Genomic DNA, 11,113 nt, shown 5'->3' on the forward strand with positions numbered 1-11,113 from the left:
TCACTCACCCTTACACCGCCCCCCTCCCCCTCCCCCAGCGCTTTCCGTCCCTCGCGCCCCCTCCCCTCTCTTCCTTCTCAGTCGGTCGGAGGGCGGGAGCCCTGAAGTCACGCGGGCGGTCGTGTCTCCGCCCACAACGGCGAGGTGGGGCGGGGCCAAAGGGAAGGAGGTGTGGCTAGAGGAGGAGGAAGAGATGAGGGGAGGAGAGGGGGAGGAGCTGAAGCCTGCGCTGGCGGGGAGGAGCTGAAGCCTGCGCTGGCGGGGAGGATGCGTCATGACGTCATAAAATCCCCATCTTTATATACTAGCGCTGGCCGCCATCTCGGTCTTTTGAGGCTAGGAGTCGCCGATCTGTATGTAAGTGTTTTTTTTTTTTTTTGCTTAGTGGCCTCTTGGCTCGAGGCCGCCAACTCTTGGCAATTAAAGTCACCTTATACATGTATTTCTAGGCTGGTCGTGAGCCTTTGCAGGGTTCACAAGATGAAGATGGTAGATGATTACGCGTAGGGTGCGGGTGCGGCCTAAACTACTTGGGTTGTGGGGGCTGAACTGCGAAAAAGCCCTGGGCTCGCGTTCCCTGCCTGTGATGAAGCTTGCGTTGGTAGGGACATCTGAGACTGTTGATGAATGCCAACGGCTCTGATGGCGGCGCGTGCCGATGACCCGAGTGGGCCTCCTGTGGCCTCTTGCTCAGGGAGGCCGGCGGTTGGGGTGCTTCGTCCACGTGGTTCTCTCAGTGGCTGCATCCAGCATCGCACCGTTATTTACGCCAGTGGTGCCCAGCCTTTGTGCACTGCGCTTTCTCTAACCTGTGAAGTGCACCCTTTATAGTCATGAAGTCACGGGTGGTGTAGACCACCTGGTATAGATGATAGGAAAACGACATGCTTAGACTTATTTAGAGGAAAACGGTATCCTAAAAATCGTCGTCTTTTCTCTTAGGAATCATGCTGGGCACGAATGCAGTGTGGCTTTTGATGGCTTCTGATGGACAGGTAAGAAACGGGTAAATGCAGTGGTAGGAGTCAGATCTGCTTGGAGGTGGTCTTTGTGTTAAGCCTGTGATGGTTTAAGAGTAGTGGACAGAAGGGATTTCTGAAAAATCCTACTCTGAGGCTTAAGTAGTTAAGAGTGTTGATAATTTACGTGGCTACTCGGTGTGTTTCACTGGATATTCCTTGTCTGTTTTCTAGTTCTGTGTCAAAGGGGTGGAAGTGGCTGCCGAGGTAAGTTACTGAAATTCTCTCACAAAGGGGAGGTTAGGTTGAAAGTGCTACAATGATGACATTTTATTTGCTACTCTTGACTGTGAGAATGACGAGAATTATTACCACCGTTACACTAACTGAGGCACATAAAATGGTGATGTAAAAAATTTAGAGATTGCTACCAAGTTTACATGAAGCTGTTTCTTCCTAGGTCCTAAAGTTTCACACCCTCGCCATGGGCAAAGAGGTGAGAAACCTTGTATTATGTAGTCCATATTACTCGGTATTTTTTTTTTTTTTAAGATTTTATTTATTTATTTGAGAGAGAGAATGAGAGACAGCACAAGAGGGAAGAGGGTCAGAGGGAGAAGCAGGCCCCCCCGCTGAGCAGGGAGCCCAATGCGGGACTCGATCCAGGGACTCCAGGATCATGACCTGAGCCGAAGGCAGTCGCTTAACCAACTGAGCCACCCAGGCGCCCCAGTATTTTTTTTTTTTAACACAAATGTGAACTTCTGTACTCCAGTATCTTCTGTTAAATGCTTGGGGAACCTGAAAAACAGATACTGTGATGGTTGCATAGTTCAGCAGATTGGATCATGAAGAGAGACACCATTTGTCTGATGTATCTGCATTGATAGTAAAACTGGTTTGGTACTAATAGCATAAGGAAAATGTCACTAACTTAATTTCGCTCCTTTTTTGTAGGCACTAAACAGAAGTAGCTGGAAGTTGAAGGGGTGAGTAGTTAATTGAACTAAAACATTGGTAACTGGGCAGACATGACAAAGAATGCCACTAATGGCTTTTCAGAGTTGCCTTATGCACAGAAACCACTCCTCCCATGAAATGCTTGAGTGCATTGCTGAAGGCATTAAATAAATCAACGGCCAGATCCTTGTCCTGTTCCCATTAGTTAGGACCCTGTCATTTGTAAAAAACCAGCCTGTATGATGAGAAGCAAATACTGACTGAGCATGAAGGTCTTAATTAGCTCTACCTGATTTCAGGCATTTTTTAAATTTGTGGGGGAGAAAATTCATCTTTGGTGTCTTGCTAACTATCTTTATTTCTTAGGTGGACTTGAGTCTTAGACATGTCTGGACCATTTTTGGGGTAAGTATTAAACATTTTAGTAGGTCCAAAACTTACTGTGAATGCGTAAGTAGAACGCTTAACTACCAAGTTACTAGTTTTCTATGGCTGGTTAGTGAACGCATGTTGAGCATGCTCTGAACGGGGTTTTTGAAATGATGTTGATCAAATGTCTGACCTGAAATGAGCATGTAGACAAATTTAACACTGAAGAACCCTGTGACAGTGATAATTGTCTATCCAATTAATTCAATGATAATTAACATTTTAATGAAATGTCTTGTTTCTTTTCTAGCTTATAGGCCACTATCATGGAGGCTTGCTTGGGGTAAGACAAAAACAGTTCATTTTCTGAAGTCAAGTCTATGTTTCTGAAATACACTGTGTTAAGTGCTTTCTGGTGTTGCGGGGAGGATTTGGCTTGTTGTGAAGTGTGTCTAAAGCGGTATCTTTTTGTTAGGTACTGAGTTTGAAGACGTTTTCATATAAAGGTATGTATTCTATTAATTTTACTTGGTTACTAAGCAAGATGCTGTTAGTGATGATTTTTGAAATTAAAAACAGATGGGAATCTCTCTGAAAAAGAGTGAAGATTTTTAAAAAACTGAAACAGTATCAGGAAAACTTCAGAAACCTACTTGTTATTACTTACTACTAAATTTGACCAAATTTCTGCAGGTGTGAAGAGTTGGGGGCACCTTACAAAGCCTGGAACAAGGAGTTATAAGCTAAGGTACAGAAATCTCAAGTTTGATTTCTATATGAAGTGGTTTAAAGCCGGTACGATGATGAAACCATAGTTCAGCAGACTAGCAGTGATGAGCAAAATTGTCTTTCGCTCCTATCTGATGTATCTGGCTGCAGCAATCCTATCCATAACCCTTGAAAAGGAAAATTAGCCATTCTACCACAGAAAATGTTCAGGGTTTGAATACTATAGTGGCTCATACACAGACAGTTCTAAGGACTCATAACTTGAGAAATACAGGCTGATACATTTTTGCCAGGAAATTATGGCATGTAAATCTGAATAGATTATGCCAGAATGAGTTATTTAGTTGTATTTACTTATTAATAAACTCCATTTCCAGAGCAGTTTCAGTATCCCCAGCAAAACTGAACATAGACTTGGTATATATCCTGTCTTCACACACCTCACTATCCACATTCAACAATGGAGTGAGATTTGCTACAGTCACGAATCTATAATAGACCGTTATCACCGAAGTCCAGAGTTGACATTAGGATTCACTCATGGTGTTACATGATGTATGGGCTTGGATAATAGTGTATGACACCTACACAACTGTTATAATGTGTGGAATAGGTTTGCTGCCCTAAACGTTACTTCTCAGAAAGTTAAAAATGGGGAAAATGAAGGACAAATTTTAAGGGCTTTATTTCTCCCATATTCAAACAGGCAGACTTGTCAACCTGAAGATTTAGAGGTACGTTGGTCTCTCTGATCTAGATGATAAGTTAGAATGTAACCAGTGATGTAGTGATTCTGCCAAATGAAATAGAATGATATCACTCTTAAAACCGTTCCATTTGATTCTGAGGTTACTTTATTAGCAACCATCATGTAAGGGGTTTTTTTTTTTACCATGATTAACTTGCAGTTGCTTTTAGGGTGTTTGAGAGCAGCAATCCAGTTATGAGAGCAGCTTACCAGTTGAAAGGTGAGGCTTAAAGACATCAGTACTGTTGTCTTATTCCAGAATACATGATGATCTCACTCCAACTTGAACTCTCTCACTGATCACTTGATGATCATAAAAGATCTGATATTCTATGTACTCAATACCATTAGAATTGAAACACAGAAATGTGACTAAAAACAGCTTCTTTGTCCTTGCAGGCACCTGAATGGATGCTTATGGGATAGAAGATCAAATTTCCAATTTCAATAAATTTTTATAAACCATCTGATCAAGAGTGCTTCTTTCAGTTTAATGAGATGAAGGAAGGGAAGTAGGACATCTTTGTGGTTTGAGACCCTGTGACCTTAGTTTCATTAGTTGACCTTTTCATGTGTATTTTATAGGATGTCTTGGGCTTGAAAATAATTTGCAGAGGAATATACTATAGCCCTTTTGTTTAAAATACTGTATTTGTATTGACTTAGATTAGTGACATGATCTGGGATTAGCTGTATATTTTGCAGAAATTTTCTAGGGCTGAATGAAATCCCTGTCAGAAAAATATTTGCTGTTAAGCATGGTTTCTTAGAAGTGTTGATAGATGATAAAAAGAAGTGACTCGGTATCTTCCCCCCCCATACAAATTGAAAGCAAGCCTAAAAATCTAATAGATTTTAAGACTGAAGTCAGTACTGTGGTTATACCAATCCTTTAGAAAATAGGTATATTTAGTAGTAGTGCTAATTTTGTAAGTGACAATTGGGATTTTGGTCATTACTGAATAATCGTAAACTAGTGGGTTGCCAGTCAATTACTCCCTAAATTCCTAAAGAGACCGCTTTGGCTTCTGGCAACATAAAAGCCTTAGATACTCCAAATCTGCACATTTAGTACTTGAAGTGTGGGGGTGACATGACACATTCGGGTTGCAATTTATCTTCGGACTTAACCTACTTGAGTTTTAAGACCAAAGATACTGCAAATCTGGATACAATGTGACTTGAAATAAACACTGGGGTCTGATTGTGAGCTTTTGATGGCTTTCAGAGTATGAGAAAACTTAACCCCAGCCACACTGACAACCACACTTGTACAGGAAAGTAAAGTACGAATTTATCGCAGATGGGATTAGCTCAGTCTCTGAGAAATTGTGGCTAGGTGCCCAAAGGTCAATAATGAAATTAGGCAGCAATCATGGTGGTCTATGGCTTGGAAGATGGCCATTAAGGTGAGTTCATGGCTGGTTGAAAACTTCATGAAGTGAAGACTAATGGTAATAAATTAAAAGGGACATCTCTAGTATATTAGAAACACCAATCGTGTGTTATTTTAAAAAAAACCTGAATGAGGGAAGCAGTTTTTGAATGTCTACTATATGCTAAATGTTTTTAGTTCTTATGACAGCAAGTGAGGAATTTCCTCCATTTTACAGATGCACAACCTCAGGATAAAGTTGCCAGAGGCCACACAGATGGCAGTGTCAGACTATACTACAGTGTATCATTGTAATGGGCAGAATTAGTACACTGAAGGACCCATCTCTTAGGGGGCTCAAAGGGAGGGCCAAAACCACTAGACGAAACACTACAGGCAGAAATATTAAAAGTCTTGCCATCTGGTCTGAAAAGTCCCAGTGTATACCTAGAATCAGTAAAGTTTGCTTGACATTAGATTGGGGAAGACTTGGGAGGTTTTATGGGACAAAGGGTTATCCAAAAGGGCTGGGCTGATTTTAAAAAATGAAAACCCTAATGTGACTTTAGCCTCTGGCACTGGGTGGGAGCTTGGACTCAAGTTACAAGGTACCCTGCAATCCTTGGAACACGTAATCCTTTTAACTTGTTGCCTACCACTTACAGGGAGGTGAGGGATGGGTGTGTAGGGTACTGTTGAGTCATTGGTAACTCCAGTTTGAATAACTGATTCCCACATTTATACTTCCAATATTTGATTGGGCCCCCTGGAAAATTGATACCCATTACTAAGAGCCCATGTAAATTATTTTCATTGAACAAAATGGAAATAGCCCGTTAGTTGACCCTACCCTACCAGAAGGCCAACAAATAGCTTTGGAGGCCACTGTAAGGACTCTAGCTTTTCTCTGAGATGGGAAACCACTGAAGGGTTTTGAGCACTTAGAAATGTTGATAGATGATAAAAGGAAGTGACTGATACCACTCCAGGAGTGACCTGACCCTGACAGACTGCTGAGGGGTAAGGATGCAAGCAAGATTGTTAGGAAGCTTTTGCTGTGGAAGATGGTCACCTGAACCAGGGTGGTGGCTGGAGGTAAGAAAAAGTATCAGATGCTAGATATATTTTGAAGGTAGAGCTGACAAGACCTTTGAGACAAGTTTCTCCAGACTCACGTTCTTGTTCTGACCATAAAACTGAGGACTACCATGTGTTTACAAGATGACTCTGGAATGTCTGGGAAAAAGAATGTTACGTAATAATAAAGCTACTTTTATGTGGCACTTAACAATCAGGGACATACGTCAGGAAATCTATGAAGCACTTTTTATTTTTTAAAGGTTTTCTTTGTCGGAGTGCATGCAAGAGCACAAGCAGGGGGAGTGGCAGGCAGAGGGAGAAGCAGACTCCCCACTGAGCAAGGAGCCTGATGTGGAGCTCGATCCCAGGACCCTGGGATCATGACCCAAGCCAAAGGCAGACACTCAACTGAGCCACCCAGGCGCCCCTATATATAATGCTCTCAATTCCCCTTCCAAATTTGCCTAGCTATTTTTTATCATTTCTTCTACCCCGTGCACACATTTAATTCCCTCTTTTATTTCTATAAATATGTTTTGTTAGGTTCCAATAGTTCCAATACATTAAATATTTGCAAATCTGATTCTGTTTGCTGATAGTGTCTCATTAGTAGCTTGTTTCCTTGGGTGTTTTGTCATTAAAAAAAAAAATCATGAGATTATGTGCCTTGGAACTTTATCTTCAGCAATTCTTTGAGAACCGGGTTTGTTTTATTTTGCATTTGCTTTTATCAACCTAGGAATACTATGAATCTCAGCTTGTAAAGTGTTCAAACCTCCGTTAAGTGTCAGTTTGTGGTTGTTAATGCTCAGAGCCGATCCCCAGAGCCAATGCAAACACAGACAAGTTTCTTTATCATCACCCTCTACCAAGGGGGTCTCCTTTCAGGAGCTTGTTTTACATGGGGATCTCTTATCTAACTTCTCCATGTATGCAGGAGGCAGTAGGCTTTGTTTGCCTGTTTCCCCTTATAATCCAGCAAAAACCAAAGTCCTAGGTCACACCAGATCAGCAGTACCCCCAGGATATCAACAGCTTAAGCACCTAATTACATCAGTGTCGGGGGCATTTCTGGTCTCTAAGGAGCTCCCTTACTTTCTTACTAGTTCATTTATGCATTTAAAGAGAGTCAATGAGGGGCGCCTGGGTGGTTCAGTGGGTTAAGTGTCCAACTCTTGATCTCAGCTCAGGTCATGACTTCAGGGTCATTAGATCGAGCCCCTTGTCGGCTCTGCGCTCAGTGCAGAGTCTGCTTGAGATTCTCTCTCTCCCTCTGCCCCGCCCCCCGCTCACACTCTCCCTCTCTCTTTAAAGAAAATCTTAAAAAAAAAATACAAAGATTCAAAGAAATTTTATTTAGGAATTTTAGGTGTTCTGTACAAGAAAGATTTTCTAGGATAGTTACTCTATCATATTGCTAAAGTGAAGTCCTAAGCTAACACTGTTTAAATATTCAATGATATTATATGAACAGTAGTTGTGTGTGCCAAAACAGATTCATTTACTTAACTCCCACTGCCCGAAATAGTGAGTATTCTAAAAACTGCCCGAAAAAATCTAGTTTTCTGAATTTTTATATACCTCTTTATATATAAAATCTCTATATATTCTTTATATATATTTTTGTTCCCTCTTTTATATAAAAGTGCCATTTTCTGAATCAGAAAACTTTTTATTTTTTTAATTTTTTAATTTTTATTTTTTTAAAGATTTTATTTATTTGAGCCAGAGAGAATGAGAGAGAGAGAGAGCACATGAGAGGGGGTAGGGTCAGAGGGAAAAGCAGGCTCCCTGCCGAGCAGGGAGCCCGATGCGGGACTCGATCCCGGGACTCCAGGATCATGACCTGAGCCGAAGGCAGTCGCTTAACCAACTGAGCCACCCAGGCGCCCTGAATCAGAAAACTTTTTGAGAAGCATAAAGATTATAAATTTTTATATATTGTTCATCATTTTGGAACTTTAGTTATTCAATCTTGACCTTGAGTGCATGTCATTTAAATATTTTGTTTGACAAAAGAGCAAGTACACGTGCACTTCTGCCACATAACAATGTATGATTTTTTTCTAGAAAAATCAGGTGCAGTGCTTTTTTAAAGACATCTGAGGGGCGCCTGGGTGGCTCAGTCATTAAGTGTCTGCCTTCGGCTCGCGTCCTGATCCCGGGGTCCTGGGATTGAGCCCCGCATTGGGCTCCCTGCTCCTTGGGGAGCCTGCTTCTCCCTCTCCCACTCCCCCTGCTTGTGTTCCCTCTCTCACTGTGTCTCTCTGTCAAATAAATAAAATTAAAAAAAAAAAAAAAGACATCTGAATCTTTGTTTTTATTTTATTTTTTTTTAAAGATTTTATTTATTTGACAGGGAGAGAGCGAGAAAGCATAAGCAGGGGGGAGGACCAAGGGGAGAAGGAGAAGCAGGCTCCCCACTGATCAGGGAGCCCAATGCAGGACTCCATCCCAGGACCCCGGGATCATGACCTGAGCCGAAGGCAGGTGCTTAACCGACTGAGCCACCCAGGCACCCTTTATTTTTATTTTTTAAAGTAATCTCTACACCCAACGTGGGGCTCGAACTTACAACCCTGAGATCAAGAGTCACATGTTCCACCGACTGAGCCAGCCAGGCACCCCTGCAAGCTGAATTATGTGCTTTTTCCATACAACATCATTTTTACTTGAAAACAAGGCTGACAAATTGAGATTATTCGTATTTGGGTATTTGGCAGATATTTTCTAAAAAACGAATCAAGTTTGGGGGCACCTGGGTGGTATTGTTGGTTAAGTGTCCGACTTCTGTCTCAGGTCAGGATCTTGGGGTAGTGAGACAGAGCTCCATTGTCAGGCTCCGCGCTCAGCATGGAGTCTGCCTGGGAGTCTCTTTCCCTCTGCCCCTCCCGCTCATGCTCTCTCTCTAAAATAAATAAATCTTAAAAAAAAAAAAAAAAAAAAGAAACCAAAACAAAATATGATTAAGTTTGGGAAAAAACTGATGGTCTTCGTTGGCAATGGTGAAATTCAAGCTAATTAAAAACAGAATTTGGAAAGCTTGTATCTGTCACTGTGTCCTTGCAGCCTCTTCATACTTAAAGACTGGTGACAAAGGTCATGGTGGTATCAGTGTGATTTTTTAGATATTATGGGCCAAAATGTGTCAACATTTGGAAGATTTGTATAACTCAGTGTACCAATATTTTCCAAATGATCAGTGTGTAGTGTTACAAAAGCATGCATAAAAGTTGTATTCAAAATACAAGGTCAACCAATGGACTTTAGAAAAGTTTACCAATCTGATTTCTGACTCCACATTGCAACTAATTTTTAAGGAACTTGTATCAAAGAAGAATACCTATAATTATCAGGAAGGCTATTAAAATATTCCTCTCTTTTTCAACTTCACACTTACGTGAGGCTAGGTTTTCTTCACATATTTCAACCAAAACAACATATGACAACAGATTGAATGCAGAAGCAGATAATGAGAATCCAGTGTCTTCTATTAAGCCAGGCATCAAAAAGATTTGCAGAAATGTAAAACGCCATTAATTTTTGTTTTGAAAAATAATACTTTTAAAATAAAAACATGCTATTTGTGTCAACGTGTCAGGAGTTCATTATTTTAAAATGAATTAATACATATTTAAGAAATCTAATTCCTACTATAGTAAAAGAGTATTTATAGACGCTCTTTGGGGTCCTCAATAATTTTTAAAGAGTTAAGTGGTCCTGAGACCAAAATTTGAGAACTGCAAGAAACAGGAGCCTAGAGGGCGCCTGGGTGGCTCAGTCGTTAAGCGTCTGCCTTTGGCTCAGGTCATGATCCCAGGGTCCTGAGATCGAGCCCCGCTATTGGGCTCCCTGCTCAGCGGGAAGTCTGCTTCTCCCTTTCCCACTTCCCCTGCTTGTGTTCCCTCTCTCTCTGTCAAATAAATAAATAAAATCTTAAAAAAAAAAAAAAAAAAGAAACAGGAGCCTAGAGAGGTTGAATGGCTGGGCAAGGTTGCATAACTAGAGAATGGTAAAGAGGGAATTAAATTCAGGTTTGTCTAAACCACACAAGCTCTTTCTACCAAGTACACGGTCTTAAATAGAGAAGATGACTCAGATGTACACTGTTGCAGGACTTACATGTGCAACTGTTACACAGCTGTCTCATCTTACTATGCACCTGGTTATTTCTCATGGTACAACATAACTCCCTTTTCTCAAAATAAGAAAAAAGGTGTCCTTAAGGCAGTATTTTTAGGGTTGGTTATGCTTAAAAAACCAGTAGCAAGGAATGTGATGTTACAGAGTTCTGGTTCTTCAGAGAAGGGAATCCTGGAGCAGCTGTATAGATGCATTGTTTTATTTAAGCAAAGCCCAAGAGCATAAAGCAATCCCATCAGACTCATCATCTGACAAATCTCTTTCCAACAAGGAGAAATTGTTCATAAGACAGAGTTCTCTTGAAGCTAATAATAACTATTGATGTTATAGCTGGCACTTGCTTACCTTTGTTTTTAAAACTTGCAACACAGGATAAATCTAAATTCCCTAGGAAAGTGGGGAGATAGGATTTGAAATAAACTTAGCATCCGGTTTATAATCAGATTGTGCATTTCAAAATCCTGGCTGTGTTGTTTTCAATTTATCATTAAGTAGTTCCTTAATTTTTGAGAAAAGACTTAATTTAAAATTTCACCTCACTTCAATATGGTAAGGGATCTAAAACAAGTGACATTTCCCTGGATTTCAGAATAAGCATTTTGTTTTTTTTCCCCAAGAGGCAAGACTAAAGCCGAGTGAGGCCCCAAATGACTAGGTCTTTGAGATAACAATACAGGATTGTTTGACTTTTAAGGACTGGGGGTCTTTAGTATTTGTAGCCTAGAAAATATTCTCTGGATTTTACGTGTC

General features: G+C 40.8%; 1 long non-coding RNA gene and 9 other non-coding genes across 11 annotated transcripts; all 10 read left to right on the forward strand.

Annotated features, from left to right (window-relative positions):
* Nucleotides 1–129: 129 nt before the first annotated feature.
* On the forward strand, nt 130–4,232 carry LOC118014457. 2 transcript variants are annotated; one of them, XR_004680287.1, is made up of 13 exons: nt 130–144; nt 309–357; nt 943–995; nt 1,194–1,226; nt 1,406–1,455; nt 1,917–1,948; nt 2,286–2,324; nt 2,599–2,631; nt 2,764–2,794; nt 2,982–3,036; nt 3,724–3,751; nt 3,936–3,985; nt 4,165–4,232. It is a non-coding gene; the product is annotated as an uncharacterized LOC118014457 (long non-coding RNA). The 2 variants fall into 2 exon arrangements; XR_004680286.1 differs by having other exon boundaries at nt 1,420–1,455.
* LOC118014604 lies at nt 573–652 on the forward strand. The gene has a single exon (XR_004680315.1). It is a non-coding gene; the product is annotated as a small nucleolar RNA SNORD74 (small nucleolar RNA).
* LOC118014621 lies at nt 1,057–1,118 on the forward strand. Its single transcript, XR_004680331.1, has one exon. It is a non-coding gene; the product is annotated as a small nucleolar RNA SNORD75 (small nucleolar RNA).
* LOC118014619 lies at nt 1,772–1,839 on the forward strand. The gene has a single exon (XR_004680329.1). It is a non-coding gene; the product is annotated as a small nucleolar RNA SNORD77 (small nucleolar RNA).
* LOC118014605 lies at nt 2,154–2,214 on the forward strand. The gene has a single exon (XR_004680316.1). It is a non-coding gene; the product is annotated as a small nucleolar RNA SNORD44 (small nucleolar RNA).
* On the forward strand, nt 2,454–2,518 carry LOC118014620. Its single transcript, XR_004680330.1, has one exon. It is a non-coding gene; the product is annotated as a small nucleolar RNA SNORD78 (small nucleolar RNA).
* Nucleotides 2,834–2,918, forward strand: LOC118014601. Its single transcript, XR_004680312.1, has one exon. It is a non-coding gene; the product is annotated as a small nucleolar RNA SNORD79 (small nucleolar RNA).
* On the forward strand, nt 3,081–3,160 carry LOC118014606. The gene has a single exon (XR_004680317.1). It is a non-coding gene; the product is annotated as a small nucleolar RNA snR60/Z15/Z230/Z193/J17 (small nucleolar RNA).
* LOC118014603 lies at nt 3,792–3,868 on the forward strand. Its single transcript, XR_004680314.1, has one exon. It is a non-coding gene; the product is annotated as a small nucleolar RNA SNORD47 (small nucleolar RNA).
* Nucleotides 4,022–4,098, forward strand: LOC118014599. Its single transcript, XR_004680311.1, has one exon. It is a non-coding gene; the product is annotated as a small nucleolar RNA SNORD81 (small nucleolar RNA).
* Nucleotides 4,233–11,113: the final 6,881 nt, after the last annotated feature.

The sequence above is a fragment of the Mirounga leonina genome, unplaced genomic scaffold (genome assembly GCF_011800145.1).
Source record: "Mirounga leonina isolate KUSES-001 unplaced genomic scaffold, KU_Mleo_1.0 Mir_154, whole genome shotgun sequence".
Taxonomy (NCBI): domain Eukaryota; kingdom Metazoa; phylum Chordata; class Mammalia; order Carnivora; family Phocidae; genus Mirounga; species Mirounga leonina.